Raw genomic sequence first — 11,642 nt, 5'->3', positions numbered from 1 at the left:
AGCATGCTGGCTGGTGATCCAAGCGGCCTTGAGTTCGAATCCCGGCTGAGTCCAGGATCTTAACCCTTATTGGTTAATTCGGTGGTTCGGGGACTGGGTGTCATTATAATTTATAGTAAGTAGGGTCTCAACTCACAGACGCGCAGGTCAGTTATCAGAAGAGAACCCGTAAGACCTGCACCAGGACCACCACGGTGAAAACCCTATGGGGCTTATGGTTCCAATCTCTAGCTAGCTTCAGGTAGTTCCAGTACTAATTTTTAGATGGCGCTGTAGGTCATTCACAACGTGTAGATAGTTGTAGGAAGGTTCTTTAGATGGCAGGCAAGTGGCCATGAAAAGAGTTATTTTTGTAATTAAAGGCCGTTTGCCTCCAAGTGAAGTATTTCAACTCTAACCTCAATCAGTGAGCTCTTCTGACAAAGAGTCAGTCGTATAATTTCAAGTATTATGGAGATAATATTGCTGGATTGCACTGAATCCGAATTTACCCAATCGATCAACTTCAATGAATACTGATCTGCATTTAGGGCAGTCGCCCAGGTGGCAGATTCCCTATCTGTTGCTTTCCTAGCCTTTTCCGAAATGATTTCAAAGAAATTGGAAATTCATTGAACGTCTCCCTTGGTAAGCTATTCCAATCCCTAACTCCCCTTCCTATAAATGAATATTTGCCCTAGTTTGTCCTCTTGAATTCCAACTTTATCTTCATATTGTGATCTTTCCTACTTTTATAAACGCCACTCAAACTTATTCGTCTACTAATTTCATTCCACGCCATCTCTCCGCTGACAGCTCGGAACATACCACTTAGTCGAGCAGCTCTTCTTCTTTCTCTCAATTCTTCCCAACCCAACATTTTTGTAACGCTACTCTTTTGTCGGAAATCACCCAGAACAAATCGAGCTGCTTTTCTTTCGATTTTTTCCAGTTCTTGAATCAAGTAATCGTGGTGAGGGTCCCATACACTGGAACCATACTCTAGTTGGGGTCTTACCAGCGACTTATATGCCCTCTCCTTTACATCCTTTCCTGTCTCAGTGCACTTAATTCTGTTATTTTTATTTTCAAATGGTCCTTGGATACTGACGTGATAACCATATCTTGCGGCTATGCTCTGCTATCTTGCTTTTGAAGGACTTTACTATTTGTCATAATATCAGCTTTGTGGTAATGTGTCAATCATCAATTTCAAGGTAAAGCTACTTTGTCGGGTGAGGTTATGCTCTGAATAACATAGTATCCCGTACGAACTAGATGTATCAGATCATAATCCTTATTTAGGACATAGCAAGTACGTGAAAATAAAAATGTATGGATGGAAATAGCCGAACTGCATTATAATCGTCATAGTACGTAAGGGGGTGTGGTGAAGGAGGGGTGAATAGAATAGAAATTGGCGGGCGAGAGGTAGAGAGAGAGGGGTTGTAGTGAGCATAACCGGATGTGCATCACTATGGCGGAAGTCACTTCTCTACATTATCTGTTGATAATAATAGTGAGGTAATGCATACAATGCGCATTGCGGCGCAATCTCTGATTGCGGAAATCACATAAATGGGATTGTAAATAAAGGGAACCGATCTCTGCACATGGTTATGAGGGTGTTTAGGGGTTGTAGTAAGGATGTAAAGGAGAGGGCATATAAGTCTCTGGTAAGACACCAACTGGAGTATGGTTCCAGTGTATGGGCCCTCACCAGGATTACCTGATTCAAGAACTGGAAAAAATCGAAAGAAAAGCAGCTCGATTTGTTCTGGGCGATTTCCGACAAAAGAGTAGCGTTACAAAAATGTTACAAAGTTTGGTCTGGGAAGAACTGGGAGAAAGAACACGAGCTGCTCGACTAAGTGGTATGTTCCGAGCTGTCAGCGGAGAGATGGCGTGGGATGACATCAGTAGACGAATAAGTTTGATTGGCGTCTTTAAAAGTAGGAAAGATCACAATATGAAGATAAAGTTGGAATTCAAGAGGACAAACTGGGGCAAATATTCATTTATAGGAAGGGGAGTTAGTGATTAAAATAACTTGCCAAGGGAGACGTTCAATAAATTTCCAATTTCTTTGAAATCATTTAGGAAAAGGCAAGGAAAACAACAGATAGGGAATCTGCTACCTGGGCGACTGCCCTAAATGCAGATCAGTATTGATTGATTGATTGATTGATTGATTGAAACTACAAGGAGCCATCTGTCTTGGAACCGAAATTTATTATCGACTTTCATCTCTATCATATTATATCCCCTTTGATAAGGACCCTACGGACGTCGCACGCCATTAGTATTATTCTCATGTCAGGAGGAGATTAACATGCACCAAATCTACCAACACAAGGCTGAGGTATCTGAAAACCTCCAAATACCATCAGACAGTGCCGGGATCCTGGGTATCACCCAGCGCTCTTCTATTTGAGTCACTCAACTAGCACACTGAAATTCATAAGGATTAGAGTTTGCTTTACTTTTCTCTAAACATTGCATACCTTGTATGAACTCAGCTGGTAATGAGTAACGAGATACCTGGTGTGTACGTGTTCTTGTAATCTCTACCAGAGCGCGTGTAAGTGTTGGAATAACTAGAGCGGGACCGTCGAGGCTTCTGCTCTTATGCATTGTCTATCAAATGAAACCTTACAGGACATTGGCGTCTCCGTAGCCGTGATCGTCTAGTGGTTAGGACATTGCGTTGTGGCCGCAATAACCCAGGTTCGAATCCTGGTCACGGCAAGGTAGATTTTTAATTGGTTGACGAGTAAGATAGAATGATCCATCCAGCGTGTTAATATACTTTTCCTTCTTTCTTTCTTCATCATTTTATCCCTTTACCCTCCAGGGTCGGTTTTTCCCTCGGACTCAGCGAGGCATCCCAAATCTGCCACCTCAAAGGCAGTGTCCCGAAACGTGAGACATTTGATCCTGGATACAATTGGGGTGGAGGACCGGACTCTCCCCCAGACTATGCTGAAAAGGGGACCGTCTATGGAATGGTAATATTGGAAGGGATAGCAAGGAAGATGTAAGGAAGCGGCCTTGGCATTAAATTACGAACTATCCAAGCATTTACCTGAAGAAGTAATGGGAAACCATGGAAAACCATTTCGAGGATGACTGAGCCCCTCTCCATAGTTGACCTCCCGAGGCTGAGTGAACCCTGTTCCAGCCCTCGTACCGCATTTGAAATTTTGTGGCAGAACCGGGAATCGAACCCGAGCCTCCGCGGGGTGGCAGCTAATCACACTAACCACTAGACCACAGAAGCGGACATGTTCAGATCTACTGCAGAAAATACATCCCTTTAATTATGGTCATAATTCTTCTCTTCTTTACAACTTCTTTCTTTCTTAATCTCGCATCCGGGGGATAGTTGGTTCGAACCCAACTGTCGGCAGCCCTGAAGATGGTTTTCCGTGGCTTCCCATTTTCACACCAGGCAAATGCTGGGGCTGTACCATAATTAAGGTCACGGCCGCTTCCTTCCCATTCCTAGGCCTTTCCTGTCCCATCGTCGCCATAAGACCTATTTGTGTCGGTGTGACGTAAAACAAATAGCAAAAAAAAGCCTTCTTTATGTGGTTACCCTCCAGGGTTGGTTTTTCCCTCGGACTCAGCCATGGATTCCACCTCTACCACCTCAAGGGCAGTGACCTTGAGCGTCAGACATCAGATCGGGGGATAAAACTAGGGAGGAGGATCAGTACCTCGCCCATAGTTGGTCCGACTTTACTAAGGAGCTTAAATCTAGGTTTGGATTGTCAGGCATGAATTTTTTTTAAACAGGAGATTTTTCGTAGGACACAAGGTCTGAGGAACCTATTGACGTGGGTGCGACCAGCATCCTCACCTTGTTCAATAGCTTGGATGTCGAAATTTATGAGACGGAAATTTTTTATACATTCTATCGAAATCTTGCCCCAAATTATAAATTGTTTATCAAGAGGTCGGAAGTAAACTGCGTCGACGACATTGTGAATCTAGGCCGTGAATACGAGTCTACTCTTCAATCGAATCACCTATACCAACCTCCGCCCCCGCCCTCCAGCTGCTCTTTCCTTGCTGCCGCCTGTCGTTCTGCATCAAAATCTGTCTCTTTTGCCAAGTCACTCGCCCATGCGTCATCTACTGAACGCCCTACCGACCGTTTCGAGTCCCCTCGCTCGCCTGGTCGCGTAACCAGCGCTCTCCCTGATCAGAATGTTCCCCTTCGCAACACGGCACCTTCTATTATATGCTGGAATTGTGGAGAGAGTGGGCACGTCTTCAAACAATGTATTTCAAAACCTTCTGTGAAGTGCTATCAATGTGTTCCGCAACATTTGCTCACGATGTAACGGAAACCGGGGAAAGTAAACCCGCACCAACGTGAAGGCCAGCCGTTGGTGCCTCAAACCTTTTCTCATCGCCAAATTTGTGGACTCCCCTTTTCGTCACCCTGGGCCAAAATTCATTCTGGTTCGCGTTCTGTTTACGCCTTGCTTGATACTGGATCCTCTACTTCATTCGTAAATCAATCTGTGTTGGAGGGAATGAATAGAAGTAGATGACGCACGGGCGAGTGACTTGGCAAAAGAGACAGATTTTGATGCAGAACGACAGGCGGCAGCAAGGAAAGTAAGGAGAAATTGAAGAAACTTACTAGAAAATTGAATCTAGCAAAGAAGGCAGCTAAGGATAACATGATGGCAAGCATAATTGGCAGTCATACAAATTTTAGTGAAAAATGGAAGGGTATGTATAGGTATTTTAAGGCAGAAACAGGTTCCAAGAAGGACATTCCAGGAATAATTAATGAACAAGGGGAGTGTGTATGTGAGGATCTTCAAAAGGCAGAAGTATTCAGTCAGCAGTATGTAAAGATTGTTGGTTACAAGGACAATGTCGAGATAGAGGAAGAGACTAAGGCCAAAGAAGTAATAAAATTTACGTATGATAACAATGACATTTACAATAAGATACAAAAGTTGAAAACTAGAAAAGCGGCTGGAATTGATCAGATTTCTGGGGATATACTAAAGACAATGGGGTGGGATATAGTACCATATCTGAAGTACTTATTTGATTATTGTTTGGCCGAAGGAGCTATACCAGATGAATGGAGAGTTGCTATAGTAGCCCCTGTGTATAAAGGAAAGGGTGATAGACATAAAGCTGAAAATTACAGGCCAGTAAGTTTGACATGCATTGTATGTAAGCTTTGGGAAGGCATTCTTTCTGATTATATTAGACATGTTTGTGAAATTAATAACTGGTTCGATAGAAGGCAATTCGGTTTTAGGAAAGGTTATTCCACTGAAGCTCAACTTGTAGGATTCCAGCAAGATATAGCAGATATCTTGGATTCTGGAGGTCAAATGGACTGTATCGCGATTGACATGTCTAAAGCATTTGATAGGGTGGATCATGGGTGACTACTGGCAAAAATGAGTGCAATTGGACTAGACAAAAGAGTGACTGAATGGGTTGCTATATTTCTAGAAAATAGATCTCAGAGAGTTAGAGTAGGTGAAGCTTTGTCTGACCCTGTAATAGTTGAGAGGGGAGTTCCTCAGGGCAGTGTTATCGGACCTTAATGTTTTCTTATATATATAAATGATATGAGTAAAGGAGTGGAATCGGAGGTAAGGCTTTTTGCGGATGATGTTATTCTCTATAGAGTGATAAATAAGTTACAAGATTGTGAGCAACTGCAACGTGACCTCGAAAATGTTGTGAGATGGACAGCAGACAATGGTATGTTGATAAACGGGGTTAAAAGTCAGGTTGTGAGTTTCACAAATAGGAAAAGTCCTCTCAGTTTTAATTACTGCGTTGATGGGGTGAAAGTTCCTTTTGGGAATCATTGTAAGTATCTAGGTGTTAATATAAGGAAAGATCTTCACTGGGGTAATCACATAAATGGGATTGTAAATAAAGGGTACCGATCTCTGCACATGGTTATGAGGGTGTTTAGGGGTTGTAGTAAGGATGTAAAGGAGAGTGCATATAAGTCTCTGGTAAACCCCAACTAGAGTATGGTTCCAGTGTATGGGACCCTCACCAGGATTACTTGATTCAAGAACTGGAAAAAATCCAAAGAAAAGCAGCTCGATTTGTTCTGGGCGATTTCCGACAAAAGAGTAGCGTTACAAAAATGTTGCAATGTTTGGTTGGGAAGAATTGAGAGAAAGAAGAAGAGCTGCTCGACTAAGTGGTATGTTCCGAGCTGTCAGCGGAGAGATGGCGTGGAATGACATTAGTAGACGAATAGGTTTGAATGGCGTCTATAAAAGTAGGAAAGATCACAATATGAAGATAAAGTTGGAATTCAAGAGGACAAACTGGGGCAAATATTCATTTATAGGAAGGGGAGTTAGGGATTGGAATAACTTACCAAGGGAGATGTTCAATAAATTTCCAATTTCTTTGAAATCATTTCGGAAAAGGCTAGGAAAGCAACAGATAGGGAATCTGCCACCTGGGCGACTGCCCTAAATGCAGATCAGTATTGATTGATTTTTTATAAAAGATCTTCGAGTTCGCGAATGTTCTATAATCTACATGTCTGCCGACGGTCGTCGCATGTGTCCTACAGAAAGTACCAACATCCATTTCAAAATTCATAACTTTTCTTGGGATTGGAATTTCAACATTGTCCCCGAACTGTCTGTTCCCCTGATCCTTGGTGCTGATTTTATGTTAGCTGTTGGGTTGTCCATTGACTTCATCAGCCGCTCATTCGCTTTTCGTTTCCGATCTAATGAGAACTTTCCATTTGAGTACCCTACCAATAATAGACCGTCATGTTTTGTGTCGAACCACAGTCCTCTTATCGATTTATCTGATCTGTCCAACAATTAAGCCTCCTCGCTTAACAATCTCCTAATTGATTTCCCCGATGTGCTTACCTAAAAATTAGGTTGTGCTAAAGAATTTTCGTACTGTATTAGACTGAAAGACCATACTCCCGTTAGGCACTCCCCTTTTAGTTGCTCTCCTCCCAAGCTTCCTGCCATGAGGAAATGCATTAATGAATTGTTGGAGAAAGGGGTCGTCAGCCCCTCTAAGTCCCCTTTCATTAACCCGCCTTTCTGATTTCCACAAAGGACGGCCAGCCGCGCCTCGTAGTCGATTATCGATCTCTGAACCGCAATGTGGTATTGGACAGTTTCACTTCCCCGAAAATCGAATCCGCACTTCAATCTTTTGGAAGAGCCCAATATAATTCCGTTTTTTATTTTAATTCCGCCTATTTTCAAATTCCCCTCGAACTCAGTTGCCGAAAATTTACAGCTTTTGCCACTCTCTTTGGCGTGTACCAATTCAATAAGGTACCGATCGGAATTTCGGTAGGTGGCCAAGCACTGATTCGAATTCTTGATTCTGTCTTCGGTGTTTTGAAAATTTCCCGCCCGTTTCATACTAAGACAACGTCGTGATTTATTCTAACACCTTTGAAGAGCATATTAGTCATCTTCGGGAATTCTTCACCAGATTGAAAAGACACGGATTCACAATCAATCCTGAGAAAGTATCTTTATGTTCCAAAATAACTAAATTTTTGGGTCATGTTGTCTCCGGGTCCGGCATTTCTGTTAATCCCGACAGAGTTAAATGTATTCGTGACTTCCCCAGGCCAAGAAATCTCCGTGGTGTCCGTAGATTTCTCGGCATGATTGGATTTTATAGTAGGTTCATCCCTAACATCTCTGAAATTTTAGCCCTCTTAAATTCGCTAAAAAGGAAAAATATTCTATTCTTCTGGAGCGATGCTCAGGAACAAGCCTTTTGTCAACTTAAAGATGCCCTCTGACGAGCCACGGTGTTGCACAGTCCCAACTTCAATGGCGAATTTGTCCTTCAGTGTGACGATAGTAAGATAGCCGTCTCGGCTGTACTGAATCAAAAGCTTGAGGGTGATAGTCTAGCTCCTATTGCTTACTTTAGCAAGAGATTACTCGATTCTGAAACTAGGTATTCCACATATGAGAAGGAATGTTTAGCCGTAGTCCTTGGCGTCAAAAAACTCCATTCCTACCTCGAGCATAGGCATTTTTGTATCCATACTTACAATCAGGCGCTGTCTTGGATGAGTACAAATGTCAAAAACGTAGGAAGAACGGCTCACTGGATTCTCAGATTGTCTTCATATAATTTTACTGTTGTACACGTCAGGGGAAAGGACAACATTGTTGCCGATTGTTTATCGCGCATGTTTGATGGTGTTCAAACAGCTGATTGCGAGATTGGATGCAGTCCCGATAATTACCTTCCTGCCTATCTACTTCAGAATTACCCTTTTACTTTCACTCATCTGTCCGAGTTTCAAAAGAAAGACGATGAATGTGTTCGTCTGATTGACAAACTTTCTAGGAAGGAACCGCGTTGTGAGTCCTTTGAATTGAAACGGGGACTTCTGTACCACAATAATCCTAGGGGCCACTCCTCTAAAATTTTTGTCCCTCTGAATTTAAGGCCCATGATTTTAAATTACTACCATGATTCCTATTTAGACGCTCATCTTGGCCAACTAAAGACCTTTCACAAAGTTGCCCGTATCTACTACTGGCCAAACTTGAAAAAAGATGTCTTCGAATACGTCAGATCATGTGACGTCTGTCAAAAATGCAAACCAGTCCAGAATTGTCAGGTCGGTCTGCACTCTGCCAACGTTGCCAATTTTCCAGGGGAGAAATTATTCATTTACTTTTTCGGACCCTTAACAAAATCTCGAAATGGCAACATTGGAATCCTATACATTATTGATGCTTTCTCTAAATTCATTTGGCTATTCCCAGTTCGCAAGATCAATTCCAGCGTTACTGTAAACTTGCTGTCAAAACATATTTTCGGAATTTTTGGCTCAGCTAGAGTACTGGTTTCTGTCAAATCCTCTGTTTTCACCAGCGCGAATTTTCGCAATCTTTGCTTTTCATGGGGTATCCGCCATGTTCGCCTCAGTCCCAATCACCCTCAGCCGAACCTTGTAGAGAGTTTCCCTCGTAATTTAAAAACATGCTTGTCTGCTTTTCACTATAACACACAATCCCTCAGGGATTGTTACCTTTCTTTCTTCAGCCTGGGATTCAATACTGCAGTCCACGAATCCAGCCGGTTCACTCCTGCCGAGTTATTCCTAGGCAGAGTACTCAACGATCCGCTCTCCCTGAGGTGGAATATCGGGTATCTTTCAGAGCCCTCCCGCTGTCTGAGTGTACTGGAAAAATGGAAGATAGCCTCCGAGCACCTTGCCAAAGCCAGAGATAGGGTGGCTAAGAGGTACAATAAGGGGAGGATACCCGTATCTTTCCATGTCGGAGACTTGGTGTTGGTAAAAGATTCCCCGTCATCTCGGCCGTGGATCACATTACTGGGAAACTGTGTCAGAAGTGGTCCGAACCCAGGAGGACCATTGAATTGTTGGGACCTGTCACAGTCAAACTTGAGAATATTTCCAGTCGTATGCAGTCCAAAGCACACGTCTCCATGCTGAAACAGTTTCACGCCAGGAATTCGTAATCCTTACTATTTACCTTATTTGACAATTTCATGCTACTTTGATTTGAGTAAAATACCTGCCCAGTTTTGAAGGGCATGTACTTAAACTGTTTTTTGTTCCAGGAAACAATGATCTGTTGTGAGAAATTGATGTACGAATGTACATTTTCCTACGGTGTCCATACTTACGAGTCGGAATGGGACTCGCATAAGATGGAGTGACTCATGCCAGTACCCAACAAGAACCATACATATGTTTACCTAACGTCTGCTGTTCTCCGCGAGTCTGTGTTGGTGTGTGAAAGGGCACATAGAGCCACATCTTTCTCCGCGACAGAAGGAAAGGAAAAACATTTATGTCTGCATACATTTTCATCCTTGTGCATATGTTTTGTTGTTCTAAATTGTTCATACCATTGTACCTAGTTTATGTTTAGTTATAAGGTTTTGGGGGAATAAGTGCGCCCACTTACATTGAAGTGACATCCATTGGTAAAATGAGCCTTCCTGGCTGATCACCACGAAAGGTCTCATTTTATGGGGTGTGTAGGCAAGGTGTGCCGAACTAAGCCTGCCTTGGTGATGCACTGCCTTCATTCCTACTTCTTCTTGACTGTCGCTGCCGCCATTAGCGATAACATTACCCGAATGTGACGTGAAACTTATAGTTTCTCATTGAAGATGGCACTCTTGCCATCTGTGTTGATACACAGTCTGTCTCTCGCTCTCCGAGTGTTAAGTTGGTCTGCTCGTGACACCAACAACGAAGGGATCGAAAATGATGAACAAACTGGGATTTAAAATGTGCTTCTCGATCTACGAATTGCTATTATCGTGGATTTACTTGTTTTAAGGCTCGGCTCTCTGCTGGGAGTCATTATTTTGATAGACGTAAATATTTCGAGATTCCTGATTGCTGCTCCCAGGTATTCATTCATTTTATTTCAATTTACGTACCATAGTTACAAGAACGGTTCTGTGTGATTGTATTTCGGTAGTTTTTTATCACTTGTCTTTGCAGGCTCTTAGTTAATTATTTTTATGTGTGTTTTAAATTTTTCTTTCTTTGTTGTTGTGCACACGCGCGAGAACGGAGAGTGGTGCCCTATCTGTTTGTTTGGGCCTGTGTGTTTGTGTGTTTTGTGACCATGCACTTTGGTTTCCTCATCGTTTGGAATCATGGCTGAGCATTGGTATATTGTGTGATTTGACGCTACGGGGTCTAATCGATGTTTGTCCACGTGAGGCAATTTGGATGTCCCGGGTAGAGGGTCGACGAATGTTGTGATTGCTACGATTATATTTGGATCAGCCTTGCATACTTTTGCGGCGGTCCAGTAAGGTAACTGTGGTGTTCGAACCATGCTCGTGAGTCCATGACATCCGTCGCTATCCTGTGCGATAGTATACGTCGTGCCTTGACATACCGGTCTGGTCTGGGTTGATTTTAAATTGGGTCTCTCTTCTTCTTCATACGTGTATATGCGTGTCTGTGCTGTCTGCTTGTATACGGTTTATAGTACTCTCCGTATCTCGTAATTTTAATTTTAATTTTTCTTTCGTTTTCTTTTATTTTTCGTTTTAGTTGGCTGGTTTGGGCCATGTGTGGTGTGCTATTTTATATTTCTAGGCCGTTACCTGCTCCATTGTTGGCGATTAGTTTTTAGTTTTTAGTTTTTGTAACTGTGGCAACATCTTCTTGTTCTTTTGCTTCTGCTCCTTTGGGAGGCTGTGTTTGGGCATGGTTCTTGTAAAGCGCTAGCATCGAGTGGACGCTCGTTTGGAGCACGGATGCTAACTGTTCATATGTGCGCGGTCCGCATTAGTACGACTGCATTATCCCTTTTGTGGTTCCATTTTCTGATTCCTTCGATAACGTGTTCCACGTCACATTATTTTTCTGAAATGAATTTGTATTTTTATGTGGTCATACGGAAGTGAATAGTGTCGCCGTGTAACACAAAACTTACTATGTCATTGAACGGGATACTACTTGATGTTCTATTTTTCTGCAGTTATGTAAGTAATTGTTAATGAAGCTTTCCATTTCTGCTTTCATTTAAATATTGTGTGTGTTTATAATAAACCCCATTTTCTTTTGAAACATTCTTTTATTCATGGGGGTTACGGGTTCTTGCCTTTCTGTCCTTTCGCTCCCCGTTTGTCTGCGC

The 11,642-nt window shown here is 42.5% G+C and overlaps 1 non-coding gene across 1 annotated transcript; it reads left to right on the top strand.

The window, feature by feature from the left end:
- The first annotated feature begins 2,655 nt into the window (after positions 1-2,655).
- On the top strand, positions 2,656-2,727 carry TRNAH-GUG (transfer RNA histidin (anticodon GUG)). The gene has a single exon. It is a non-coding gene; the product is annotated as a tRNA-His (tRNA).
- Positions 2,728-11,642: the final 8,915 nt, after the last annotated feature.

This window comes from Anabrus simplex, chromosome 1 (assembly GCF_040414725.1).
Source record: "Anabrus simplex isolate iqAnaSimp1 chromosome 1, ASM4041472v1, whole genome shotgun sequence".
NCBI lineage: Eukaryota > Metazoa > Arthropoda > Insecta > Orthoptera > Tettigoniidae > Anabrus > Anabrus simplex.
This window is presented reverse-complemented; position numbering and strand designations above follow the sequence as displayed.